At 34.8% G+C, this 14756-nt stretch overlaps 1 protein-coding gene across 6 annotated transcripts in view; it reads right to left on the reverse strand.

Annotated features, from left to right (window-relative positions):
* The window catches only part of LOC106119626 (microtubule-associated protein futsch), a 46441-nt gene extending 31685 nt beyond the window's left edge, over positions 1–14756 (reverse strand). For 5 of the 6 annotated variants that reach the window (XM_013314677.1, XM_013314675.1, XM_013314680.1 and 2 more), the window contains exon 1: positions 14461–14756. The gene's annotated coding sequence lies outside the window, so the exon portion shown is untranslated. Of the gene's footprint in view, positions 1–7209; positions 7264–14460 lie in introns of those variants that run through there. The other variant, XM_013314676.1, reaches the window with a different exon arrangement.

Genomic DNA, 14756 nt, shown 5'->3' on the forward strand with positions numbered 1-14756 from the left:
TTACATAGTTCAACTGTTTTTACCTGACGGACAAGAATATAATGATTTTTGTCTGACTGACAGGAGGATCATTTGTGTATGTAAAGTTTTTTATTGTATGTCAATTCCCCCTTCTTCTTTTCGGATTCTCATATTGTATTGTATTGTATATTACATCGGAAGAAAACACATGCAGTAGACGTAAGAAATAAAAATCTAAATTAGTAAACGAGTTGGATACTAGCTCGTCAATAACTCTTTATTAGATTGCTGAATCTTCGATTTCAAGTATATATATATATATATATATATATATATATATATCATAATATAAGAAAGTGTTACTTATAAACGTTAGTTATAATTAAGTTTAAATTAAAACATGTAAATGTCTGTTTTAAATGCAGCCAATAGATGGCGCTGTTTCATCTAGAGGCTGTCAGTCGGGTTTTTTACTTTTGTCAAATGAAAGTTATGCTTCTACGACTAATGAGACACATTCATGAACACAACACAAGGGCGGGGATAATTGTGTGATGTGACGCAGACACATTCCTACCTCGTGTAGTGAACTACGACAGCAGTTAACCGTTGCCTAACTAAAAGGATTCGACGATACCAACCTAAACAACACTTATGATAAAAGCAATATTTATGGTCTGATGTAACCACACGAAATAACTGTTTGATTTTTTTATTTTTTTTTAAATCAATTAAAATTGAATAATACTTTAAAACTGATAAAAAAGTGCAAGTGTAAAGACACGGGTAAATAGATCGTCATTGTAACTTCACCAAATGTTACGTGGTGTGTTGCTACTCTGCTGAGTGCAGTGGGAGGACATCTTTGATGAATGGTTAATAAACGATGGCATATGTCTTCATTGCGCGCTGTAAGTGATCACCACGAATGGGATTTAAAATGGAAATAATTAAGGAACAGATTGCGCACGCGCACACGTCTAACTAAATATTCTAACGTGTAGATCCATACACCCAATTACTTGGCATAGTCTTGGGAAAAGATTTACCAGAAAATTGATCAACGAACTAAGTAATTATAATTATATTTATTATCTTCAAGTCATAAAATAAAGCAGAAGTAAGCTTGCATTTAAGCGTTAGCCATCATTAAAAAGTAAATAATTATTGCAAATTAATTTCAATACAACGCTGAATTCGAAATTGTATCCTTTTTAAAACGTAGCGGTCAATTGCTGCGCTTTTGAGAAAAATTAAGTAAAGTATCATTTAAAAATGCGTATTTGAAGAGGTTAATGACTAAGTTATTACTAGAAAAGTGATGAGAACGAAAGTGTTCACAAGAAGTGTTACGAGTACAATGGCAGTGTTGCAGCGGTCAGGCTGTGTGAGGGCACGCGGCGGCCCTTGAACCGTGCGCCGCGCCCCTCAACACGGTTTGACTACGTCTCATAGAGGAGATACGTCTTATAGACCATGTGTGCGTTTACTTACAGTGCAAGAGACTCTCAGAGGTCGAACATTTGACAAAAATTATGGATTTTTTCTTTCACGATAATGTACAAAATGCTTAGTAGTATTGTAGCACGATACATTTATTATTTAACTTTAAGAAATATAAGGCAAAGTATACAAGATCGGATATAAACCTACTTTAAAGCCCTTAATGTATATTGATGTGCTTATAGCGACGTTCTCTGTGTATCAGAAATATGTATTACAAGACCGTAAATTTTATAAGCTTTCCCTCAGCGATAAATATAAAAGGGACCACAAATTTATTTAACCAAATATTACACAAAATTTTATTCTGTTGAAACTTAATCGTATTGGTCAACGCTTTATTGATTTATTTATGCATTCGTTTAAAAATATTATTGTTAAAGTAACTGTGCCTTTACACACACACTGTATAAAGTCTCTTGCATTGCTTTCGTATTACATTGTACGAAACATAATTTAATAACAACTTCCATTAGATAAGCATTTCTAAACTGTAATTTTGACGTAATGTAAATAACAAATAATAAAGTTAATCTTTAATTAGAATGCCTTTTCCCAAGCTCTGTTATTTTTCTTTGATCGTGACATCAAGATGACGCCTGCCCTCTCTGTAAAACTTGTATGTCTCTTGTAACTCATCGGGAAAGTAATATTTATTTAACGAGTCTGCGTAAGATGATCTATGGATGCATGAAACAGGTATGCGAAGATAATGATATAAGAAGCGTAACGATATGCAAATGTGCGACCTATAGTGAATCGGCCTGAGCTGGCCGATACAGCAACGCTTACGCCTTAACGTAGTTTAAAATTTGGGATGTTTATGTGTTACCTTCACGGTTACTCTTGCTTATTTATTCTTTCTTTCGATGTTGTTCAAGAGTGCACTTTTACACCAACTTTTTCTTTTAGTTAACTTAGTATAGAGATATAAAATAATAAAGTAATTATTGTAAAATTTTACAACAGCTAATTATTGGTATGATAAAATGGAATGCCAAAAATGTGAATAGTCATAAATAGTATCTTTGTCAAAGAACATTAGTAAAAGGATCTGTTTGAAGGATATTTACCGTTCTAGTTCACTACTCCACCTACTTTCTCATTCGCCATAGAAATGTGAATTCAAACACCATATCCGCGCCGTTGTCAGTTATACCGCGCCCGCGCCCCGAATGTTTCCGCGCACATCTCCATTGAATACTAAAGAACATCTAACGAAGCCTCCAGCAGATATTGAAAGCTGTCCTATATAACAGCAACATACATATGTAGGTATGTATAATAAAGACTCGCAGCACAATACTAGTATTTACGATATTAACAAAGTTATCAGCCATCTATTGTGTTTACTCAACTTTCAACTCGACGGCCAACAGTTTGCTGATTGAATTATTATTTATTCAATAATTTGACTTTGGTTATTTGTGTACAATAAAATAAGTAACGTGTTTTGTTCCACATTAATTAATTAAGTACTTGGTATGATGATATTATACAATAAATATAGCTTAAAAGTCAAAGTAAAGGAAATCAAAACAAAACAAAGTGAAACGTCCATTAGTCTGTGAACGATTTGATTTTATTAAGGTATATTTACGGCGCGGCGAGTCGGATGACGTGAGCGTGGATTATGGTATTAGCAAGTGATCTCAGGCATTACCTCAGCCAGGTAATAACTTGGAGTTGCTCTAGGACCTATAAAACGACTTCGGCCGCCCACCGCAAGCCGCCGCCGCGCCACCGAGCTCGCCGACACGGCAAGTCCTTCTATAACATTCGTCGCCTCCGCTTTTACAATTGTTTATTTTGTTTTACTTTAAAACACAAAACAATTGTCTATCAAAAAGAACTATAAAAATATTAAAGTCAACGAGCTAAAACGTAGATTGGTCATATTAATATGTTAAGTATGCAAAACTGAGATAAGTTCAACAACTCGAATCAGTTCAAAGAATAGCTGCTTACTATATTATATTGTTTAGTTCTGTGTTGCGATTACAATCCCGAGAACCCTGATGTAACGCGGCCCGCGGAGCCTCGGTACCCTTCCCACTAATATGGCCATGATAGAAATTATTTTTCAGGATAAGTCATACAACTACGAACTAAACTTTGGATATTTCGACTCGTATTTATCTAAGTCATGTGTTAAAAAATCAATGTTTTTAAAATAACAATACTTTCCAAAATAACACGTAAAAGTTTAACTTATCCTTTACGCTGGTTCACCTTGTATCCTTAACCTTTTCTTTGTCCCGACTTGGCGGCCGCGAATGGCCAACGTAACACTGCAACAATATAACGCATAGTTGTATGTTCCTGCCAGAACTGGTTCCGTACGGCGCGCCGTGTGCCCACCAACTTTGTACCTAAAGCTAAGGTACTGACGCATCGCCTCTATTGTGTTTGTGCCAAATGTTTGATCAAAAGTTGCACAGTTGGCTCGATATGTGTAAGAATCGAATACCTTATTTACATCGGTACTTTTAATAATCACTAAGTGTACTTTTAGTTTAAGAAATGTGCCCTTAGGGGCTAGACATGTACGAGTCGTAACTGAGCAGCTGTTAATCACAATTTAAATATCAAATACTTAATTTGGTAATACTGACGATTACACAGACGAGTTGTAAGATTTGACACGCGTGGGAGAGAAAGATTAGAACAGACATCAATTATATTTGTTTGCCGACATTGCAGCCTCCGCAAGGACAACTTTTATGATCTTCAAATATTTGCAATACTGTAATACTGCAACTGGTGCTACTACGAAAGTCATCGGAATAACAAAAGACTTTGTCTTATTAACTAACACTCTTTTGTATCCTTATTTCTTAAGGCAGGGAACATATTGGTGTCCGAAAGTCAATCAATCACCCTCGAAACTATATATATCTACAGATAGATAAACAACTAAATGATAATTAAAAATAGCGCGTTCAAATTAACTATGACTTAATTTAGTTAATTTCTTAAGTTTACATAACAACAAGTAAGATTTAAAATCTATTTTATGTTAAATAAAACTTTATTCATTGTTTAATGTGAATACATAAGTAGAGACATAACAAGTAACATATCACGTAGACTAAGCTACCATTAACTTACTCTCCGAGTTACAATAACAGGTGCTAATGTAAACTATCATATACTAATCATCATGTAGTCTTCATCTCCTCATATCTCAAGGCACAAGGTCGACTGACTTCCTACACACATACACACATCAGCCAAACAATGTGCTGACATTGACATTAACTTCTGTTTAGACTAAGTATTGCTATTCGTCAAAAACAATGTTAATTTGTTTATGATTGCGTAAGCCTTCTCATAAAAGCTCAATTTTAAATACAGAATTGAATCTTTCATTAAAAGTGAAAAGAAAATTAAATCATAACCAATTTAGTTTCATGCAAATGTTAATTGTAGCAAATTAAACAATATTTCGAATAATCCACCATTGTTTAACAAATAGTTTGTGACAGATTGACATCAACATGGCCGACAGCCGACAGCCAACAGCCGACAGCCAGCAGCGGCCGCGACCTTTGCCTTGCTATCTCACTTTAAATCCCATTACTTGATAGCAATCAACGACAATGAAGACGAATAGATGACTGTAATGAACTAGACGTGTCTACACCCCCGGCATGATTTGTGACAATTGTATAAATACATATTGTCGTCCCTTACATTATCTTTGACAACAACAGAGACAACTATATGTATACAAGTGTCAGTCGAACACGAACATTGGAAACGCACAGTTATACAAAACAGCAAATGCTAAATTACGAGAAATATTTATAAGAGCAATTACTAACCGTTAGTTTCTGAGACTGCAATCCTTTTATAAAACATATCGTCATCCCTGTCATTATATTTGATCAAACAGATAAAACAATATGATTTAAACTGGAATTTTGGTCTCAGGAACCGTCGTTAAGACAGTTATTGTGACCTAGTTTCCCTTATGAAGAACAGCGCTGATTGTATGTTCTTCGAACTCTTGTCAAGTCTTAATAAATATTTAAAAAATACGAGTGTTTTTATTTAATGATGATGTGTCAAATTCGATACTACAATTTTTATACATATTTCATTAACATACAACTTTACTAAACATATTTAATTAATATTATTTAACTAGGCGTGTTGTCAAGAATTGTATTTATCTTTATTAAGTTTGTGCGGATTACAATAGGATAGTAGATATACTTTTCGTGAATGATTGTTGTCTGACTAGATTGCTAAAAAGATGCAACGCGTTCTTACTTCACTTTAGCATTTGAATACACTTTTTATATTCTTCCTGGCTGAGTATATTTTTATTTATTGTTACAAATGACTTAATAGTTTGTGTGCGAACAAAATGTGATTGTCGTGTGAGGAGCTAAGTGCAGCTAACGAGGTGAGCACGTGGTTGTGAAGGTTGCGCTCGTCTCACACTCACAACCATATGCATCTGTTGTACTATTTGCCCTAGATTCAATTATTTGATGGTCACTTAGGATACTGACACACTTCTTTGATTCTGTAAGCGTCAGAAGACTAGCGAACTATCAGAAGGAACTCTATTGAAATCGAACCCGCGGCTGGGTGTAATGAGAGAGGGCGCACGTCGCGCGGCGCTCGGCACTGACAGGCTTGCAAATTTCGCGGTCGCGATTTTATTTCGTGCGGTGACATCAGCCGCGCCAATAATGCGTCTCGTTAACAAGGATGGCCTTATCAAAACTAATCGACTTTATTTGCTTTACAAATATATCGCAATGATTTCCAGTTTCGCTTCTATAATAGTAATACAGGTAAATTCGGGTGTCACTATGCAAATATTTGGAATAATATTTTTACTGTGACAAACTAGTTACGTAAAAAATTTCTATAAAAGGAAAAATAAAGGTGTAAAAGATTGATAGTTAAAGATTAGAAATGTCGTTTTGGTTCGGAAATAAATAGTTTAATGTGTAAATTGAAGAACATTGTGTCCATATTATTATAATATTTAGCACAATCACACACACACACACACACATACACACACACACACATACACAGCTACACATATAAACAGTAAACATACATATTCAGTTGTCGGCGAGTTCACACGACTGAATATGGAAACCTGATCACATCACTTACGTCCTGAGATGAGCGGAACAAAAAGACGTAACATAAATTATACAAGAGGAAATTAATGAACTGTAAAATACGTATTGTCTTGTAGCTTTATACATAGGTCATGCTATACTTAGTACTGACCGCAAGGTACTGTTTGCTTCATTGCACGACACGTTGCTCAACTTTAACACCTATGTTCTCAAAGATTTAAATTTCATTCGATGTGTCACTGTTACATTGCACAACAATGTTATAGTCAATTTATTAAACGTAAATCTCTTTCAATCATACAAATACTTCTAAAAATGATTCGAGGAAAGTCAACTTGATGGTCTTCTTGGACAGAATACGAGAAAAGTATATCAATAAAGGCTTTATAAAAGTTCTTATGAATGAATCTGTGACATATTCTTAATTAAATCCTTACTGATATTTTGTATAAAACAACTCAATCAAGTCCATGTAATGTTTCTCTCTTTAAAAATATATTTCTCACAGGTGTTTCAGTACTGAAAACTTTCGGTGGGAAAAACCTAACATAAAGTTCCAACATAATATAAGCAATCTCAGAAATCATGAAGACAAAAACAATAGATATAATATTCATGTCATTACACTCACCAAAACAACACCAGAAGTAAGATAGGATATCACACAGGAGGAGATGTTTAGGCTTGAGACGTGAGGCGCAAGGAGTGAGGAGTGACACTGAGGAGTGTACCGGCTGAGCGGCTGGCCGAGTGCGCGTGGGCAGCGGACCCGACACCCGCCCACCGGCATCTGTCCCACACCGCCTAGAGACGCACCATCGCACCGGATATACGTGTGCTCTAGGTTCGATTTGTGCACTTATTATAATTTTTTTAATTATTTCAGATAGACGGAAAACGAAACTATATACCCATCAGAAGATTCTGAAGAGGTTATCGTTGATAACTATTAAAGTGAAGAGTACAGTACTGATTATTGTGTTACTTTCTCTAGACAAGTATCCGGACCGGAATGCTCACATCAAAACTTCCTGCAAATGTGAGCGACACAATGAATCTGACACTCAACACATGTATATACTAACCAGTGCAAGTTTCCGGCCGCGATCATATTAATATCTACATCTTTGATTAATATTATAAAAAGAAAAGATATTAAATATTCATTGTTTATTACCAATAAGTTTAAAAACTACTGATCCGATACAAGTCCCATTTGCAATAAGCGAGAGTCTAGTCTATTGATTTGTCTATAACAGTTGCGGCAACACAATTGGTAATAAGAAATGGACTGGAAATGAAACAGGATCTTATTGTCAAATCAATGTGAAGAGGGATGGTACATTACCACACATTCCACATTGCAACACTTAATCGTGAGGAATTGGCTGTGGTGTTTGTTTCAGTTGTGTGTTGGAACCGGCGGCCGCGGGCTGGCATACCGCGGCTGTGACTCACTGAGCCGTCGCGTCGTGTCGTGTCGTGCCGGTGACGTGCGCACGATGCGACACCAACACCAATCACAGACTTAATTCTCGGAATGTATTAGTGGCAACAATTCATCATTTACAAACATTGACAAATATATTTATACGTATTATATTATATATAGTATTCAAATACTTTGAAATACTAATTAGTCTCCCACCAAAACAGTATGTTTCATCTGACATTTAATGATTTATTTGTACAGACAAATTATCCCTTAACTTAGTATAAAGATTGAGAAACACAAGTTAAACTTTACGAGTCCATTATTGGCAAATGATTTTATTCACTCTTACTCAATACAATAAATATTATGATTATTTTATAACTGATACTCGTAAAACTCTTAATAAATGTACAGATTGCTAAACTTTTAATTAATTGCTCTATTAACAACCAGTATGTCATAATCTTTTAAATCAGTTGTCACACATGACTGGCATAGTCTGGCAATCTGAACCGATATACTATAAAATAAAATTGTTTAGCCATTTAACTTCCTAATTCACACAAACTTAAAAACATCACTATGCTAATGTTTAATATTATTTAAATGTAATGTCTATAAGTATAACTGTAAAATATCAAAACTCAATATTAAGTACTAATTTAATACGTCATGCCGCGGAAAAAAACTGTTAACAGCCAACTGTAGCGCAACGCTTTGCTAGTTTAGGGCCTAATGTTTATTTCTGTACATTTTCCCGAAATAAAAATATTTTCAAAACAATCATTTATCACTACCTACTGATAGTTTAAGTTAATATGTTTAAATGTATGACAATCGTGGTTTATAAAGCGAAGTCACGTCCACGGACTGGTTACACAGTGCTCTGCCAAATTTGGACGTCCCCGGACAATGAACCTGAGTTAAGTTATGCTAAATCACAATTATCAATATGGTATTAATTATTAAATCAAGAGCAAGCAAGTTGTGGTGACAGTGGGAGGGACATAGTATGTTTATAGAATGTGCGAATTTGTAATTTGAAAATGTTACTTTAGAAAACCTATAGAATAAAGTGTCGCTGTCTTTTATTGCTTAATGATATTAAATTAATAATTGGATAAAGGACTTCATTAATGAAATTTATTATAATGGTGATATGTTTCTTTGTTACAAAAATAACTATGACATATGCCAACATAATTTGTTAAACTATTTCAAATTATTCTTAACACTAAAGTAAACAGATTTAACAAGGAAGAATCAGTGTAGTTGCTTTAGATAAATGTAATTTTGTGCAGGATTCAAGGCCGCGTGTTTAAAGCACCATATCCTCTTGAAGATCGTAAACAAAGCAAGTGATTGAGGTCTCTAGGATCGTCGCGTCATCGCCCGATTTGATATTATTAGAACCTGTACACATTTTATGCTGCGTTTACATTCCGTACGATTTTATGTAGGAACTAAAGAGATAACATATCTAGCAATAACGTTAAATTTAAGAACACCAATCTCTAAAAGATCTATATAATATTTAGTCTCTTATTCAGAACAAGATTGGATCCCATCACTTCCTTTTGTTTAGAACCAAAATTTTAGGATCGATTTTGAAAATATTGACCAAGTGGAAAGCTCTTTAAATGAGTAACCAAGACTATAATAGATTACTTATCTAAGCGAAGCCGCTATTGATTCATATTACATGAAAATTTTAAGACAGAAGATTCTATAGTAAACGCGCGATTTCTGCCGTCAATGTGAGAGGGTTCTAATAACTGCTAGCTACACTGGAAGCACGTGGGTGGTTTTGATCTGCGCAGTGCACGCGCGCGCGCAATGTAGTCATTAGTTTGTCATGAGCGGGTGTTGGATCGATAGCTGAGGAGGAGGTGTCGCGGACACAAGGTCACTCCGTCTCTGTGTCAGGAGCGCGCCTCACATACGACAAGCCAGCTGATGACAGCGGTAAAGTGTAACATTAACACTTCTTTTTTTCTATTTTATTTTATTGGTGTTGTTTTATGTGACTTTAAGCAATAATCTTTATTTATTCTATAAAGATCTTACTTTTATTTTTTTGGATAAAATATGCGTTTCAAAATCACTTTTTATTGTCTTTTTATGTCACTGACGCACTCATAACTATTGAGTGGTCACTAAGGCAGACCCTAAGTGTAAAGAGACCCCTTAGCGACTTTGATGGAGGCAATTAGTGTATTATCAAGCCTATTTACTTTCGAAGACGTTTTATCATTATTAATTAGAGTCTGTACGCTTTGTGACTTTCTAAAGGTGAGCATCGTGGGCAAGTGCATTGAGCGTGGGATGTTGGGTCTGAGCTTGTTGCAGCTAATTAGATTGCGTTGTATCGTCCCGTGTCCCGTGCGGTGGCGTTCTCTGGCGACACTCGCTGGTGCGTTTAGAAAGTGTTCTATACCATTAATACATGTCCACGGATAACACAAGTAATTAAGTATAGATTTCATTAACAAACGCGTAATTAGTTAACTTTTCGTTGATCCTGACTAATTCTTTTTTATTTAATGTTTAACCAATCTAGAATCTTTTTTATTTAAATTACATCGATCGCTTATACTTGTTTTATTCTAGATAAAAAAATGAACAGAACTAGTTCAGTGATATTAAAAAACAATTAACAAAATATTATCGCGTCGAATGTAACAATTAAGTGTTAACATTATGATAAAATATTACATAACACGATGTGCATATTAAAAACACATAATCTGTATATTTTCACATTAAAAACACGTAAAAAAATAATCAAACGAACATCGTCAATGATGTAACGGGTTGTTTGACTAGCTGTTGTCACTTTCATTATAGCGTCTTCGTTCGGTGTAATAGGCATTTAAAGGGTTTCGATTTACAATTTGTTTTTACAGAATATTATGTCAAGTTACAAACTTTATGTCTTAAGTTCAAAACATACATAATCTTCTCTTCCGTAACATCAGTATTAGCACAATATTACCATCACTCTCATTGTTTTGAAAACAAAAGAGACAACAATAATGATCGAAAACAACATGTTAAAATTCACATCAGGTAATATCAAAACACATATATTACTATGTTATATGACTCTACGTGTTAAATGTTATTGGAGGAACAAAGTTTTGTCGATGAAAGATAAATGCAAAAATTATTACGTTGTTGGCGACAAGCTTCACACGATCTGACACATCGCTAAACCATTTAAATTTGTTTCTGCGAAAACTGGTTGGTTTGCTGTGCAAATTGTGTCAAATGTTGTTACAATTATGTCGTGGATAAACGAAGACTGAACTCAGAATACTTTGTCACACCAAAATGTGACTGCGAGGAAACTATATGTCATTGAAATTTTTATGATCGAAAAGACTGAGAACTTATCAGCCTGACCCATCCTTTGTAACGTATGGAATAACAATTTTAAAACCTGAACCAATTTTAAGAAGGCAATAGACTCATTTTGGTACACTCTCTCATACAAAATAATCGGATTCGGTCATACATGTCTCAAGTCTTACCCTAACTGTAACATTCTGCTCCTACTTACACTCTAATTACATTTACACCTACTTACACCCTATTTACATTCTAATCCTACCATTAAATACACTACATCCCTGTACCAAACATTTTTAACAATTCAGTTTACATTTCACTGTTCCGGAGGTTGTGTTAATCATTAATTTTAAATACAAACAAATACGACAGAATTAATTGGAAAATTTTCTATTTGTATAATTTTATCGAGTAACCGACATATGAATGCGGATGCACAAACAACAGGAGACAAAGCAAACGAGATACCGTCGTTGTAAGATTAGAAGAAATGCGTCGATACAGCACACGGCCGGCGCAGCGCGCGTGCGCCGCGGCGATAACGCGCGCACACCTGCACATGTCTGATGCAATATTTTTGAAATCTGAATAAAGCCATTATTACATAATGCCTTTATTAATTTTTTATATAAAAAACATTCTGTAGTTTAATCATTGACCTTTATAAATGGACAGGCGATAACCGTGGTATTTTGTGCCTATACGATTCTCGCCATTTTGACGCTGACGGTTGCGAATGGTAATGGTGCTAAGGGTACGAACTAATAAAAAAGGATATAGAATTAACTGTTAGCAACTTCAACAGGCATTTTAGGTCGGAACGCAGCGGCTATCAATTCTAAGTAATGACCTATCCATTTATTGAGACCAGTTTGATTACAACAAAGACTTTCTATGTTTTATTTTAATGTATATGGTGGGCAAAGGTAACATTCGGCAGCAGCCAAACACATCGCACATCGAGGGCAGAGACGAGGCCGCAGATATGCACAAGGTAAATTACTACTAATTAATTGTAGTAAATGTTAAATTACATCGTGTGACGTCATCGAGGTTTATCGAACAATAATTATCCTTCACATGTCTCGAATGTACCAACTAAATATAAAACCTCTTTTCTTTATCTCCAAAAAAAGTGTAGCAAGGTATTCCAGTTTGGGAATGCGCATTTTTTTGTAATTAGTATAGCATTGTCATTATTTTTATGTATAAAAACAAGTTTTTTGTACACATAATATTCTCAATGACATTTTATTAATATATAAAACTTCAAGTATTATTCTATATACTATATAATATGTATAGACATATGTATAACTATGATGAGTTTATGTTCAACACATTAAATGTTGGATAAACACATAAAAATATAAAGTTAATCTCTATTCAATTATCTTCATGATGGCGTCGTTTGTTTACTCGATACTGTGACATTAACGACGGCTTTGGCAACTGGAAATATGAATATACTTTGAATAAATTACTACGATATAATCCTACACAAGACTCATGAAGGATTATCAAATAAGTTACATTATTATAATAAAAACGTATAATACAACATACAGGAAAATGCTCTAATTTAAAAGGATTTTTTTTAATATATCACAAAACGGCATTCGTTTCGAATATTTAACCTAATGACACCGGTGCGATTTATTCATAAGCACATAAGTCCGATGTTTTTATTTACCAAAATTAATCAGCGTGTATTTGTGTGCATGACACTCACTCAAACAGTGATTCAATTGAAACGACGCAGACAAACAAACATTATAACAAATTAAACATTATCCTTAAACACGTAACGAGATTCTTTTGAACAGTGATTTGAAAATTAACAAGAACACTGTAACAACAACGTCCATATTAGTTTCTATGACAACTTTAGCTTTAGCTTTGAAACACCTATTTACGGAAAGGGGGTAATTTAAGAGGCTTCTTTATTTAAATTTGATAAAACAAGTAATACATAAGATATGTGAGGAAAAACGGTTTGTTCTAATTAAATTCTATTGCATTTAATGACTGATCTGTTAACTTGCCTTATTTCGAACTTAAATATAGCAAAGCATGTGTGCAACACTGAGTCTCGAGTGAGCCAGTCGTGACCGCAGTCCCTGTCGGTCTGGGATTCAAACCTGACCACTTATCTGTCTATCTAGACATTACATTGCCTAGTTCGAGAACCCCGCGGGATCCTAGCGCCTCCTAGCCACTAGCGAAAGTTTTCCTTGAGATTTTTTGTTGTCTGTTTTGTTTTAAAATGATACATATGTAGGTATACTTCTCAATGTAATGATCAAATGCCCTTAGTTACTGCAAACAAGACAGTAATGATCCTAGCTGCTTAAGTATGTAAATACAAATGAGGATCCTAATTAAAATGTATAGGTGAAGATAAGGCGATGTGTTGATTCCAATGTAAACACGATGCAGAATTCCTCGAGTTACAGATACGTGAGCATGAGAGTTCCAAAACACAGGTGAGCAAACAGACAACCTCACGGCACATATTTGTTTTGATACAATGGAGACAAAGCCGGGAACATTCCTGCACCCACCGGCCGGCGCTGTCATCGACATACAAAATAACCCAAACATTCAGATCACCTTTGTGATCTTTACTGGCTTCCCACTGTCCAAACACTTGTATAGAAATATATCGACATTCCAAACATTCCATTTGAAACAGATGACAACATGTATTCGACAGTGGAATCAAAACAAGATCAGATTCAAACAAAAGTCACATAACAAATTAAAGAGTTAGTTTAATCAACAGTTTGTACAAACTACGAAGTAATCTACTGTTTGTCTATGTATGTCATCTACATACAGTATACACTAATTATTATAGAATAGACTGATTGTAGAACAAACATCAAAACAAAATATTGTTGCTTTGATTAAACCTTTGTTATACGTTTTATTTCAAATCACAACAAAGTTAAAAACTTAACTTACAGCACTGATAGTCATCATTAACGATGTATTTTAACTGACCTCATTATAAATTCGTTAAAAAGCATCGCCCTAACGAGATGAATCACTAATTCGTATGTTAATTAAGTTATGTTATAAGTTGCAACTTACCTGAGAGCGAGGCGACGTCTTCTACCCGAGACCGGCCGTTAACATTTAAAAACTTTACACTATCTTATCAATTACACCTTTATTTAGTTAAATATTTAAATAATAGAAGCTCAATCGTGTGTTAGTGGTTAATTTTGAAGCGTTAGGTCTTCGCGAAGTCGGTTCGTTCGTGTCGGCCGCTCGGCGCACTAAACGGTCACTTGAGGTCGGTTTGTTAATTTTTTGTTTTTATTTGCGTTCGTAGCTATGAGCGATTTGTACGTGTGGTACGTTCGGCAACCGAGCGATCACTGCGC

The sequence above is a fragment of the Papilio xuthus genome, unplaced genomic scaffold (genome assembly GCF_000836235.2).
Source record: "Papilio xuthus unplaced genomic scaffold, Pxut_1.1 DF827135.1, whole genome shotgun sequence".
NCBI classification, from domain to species: domain Eukaryota; kingdom Metazoa; phylum Arthropoda; class Insecta; order Lepidoptera; family Papilionidae; genus Papilio; species Papilio xuthus.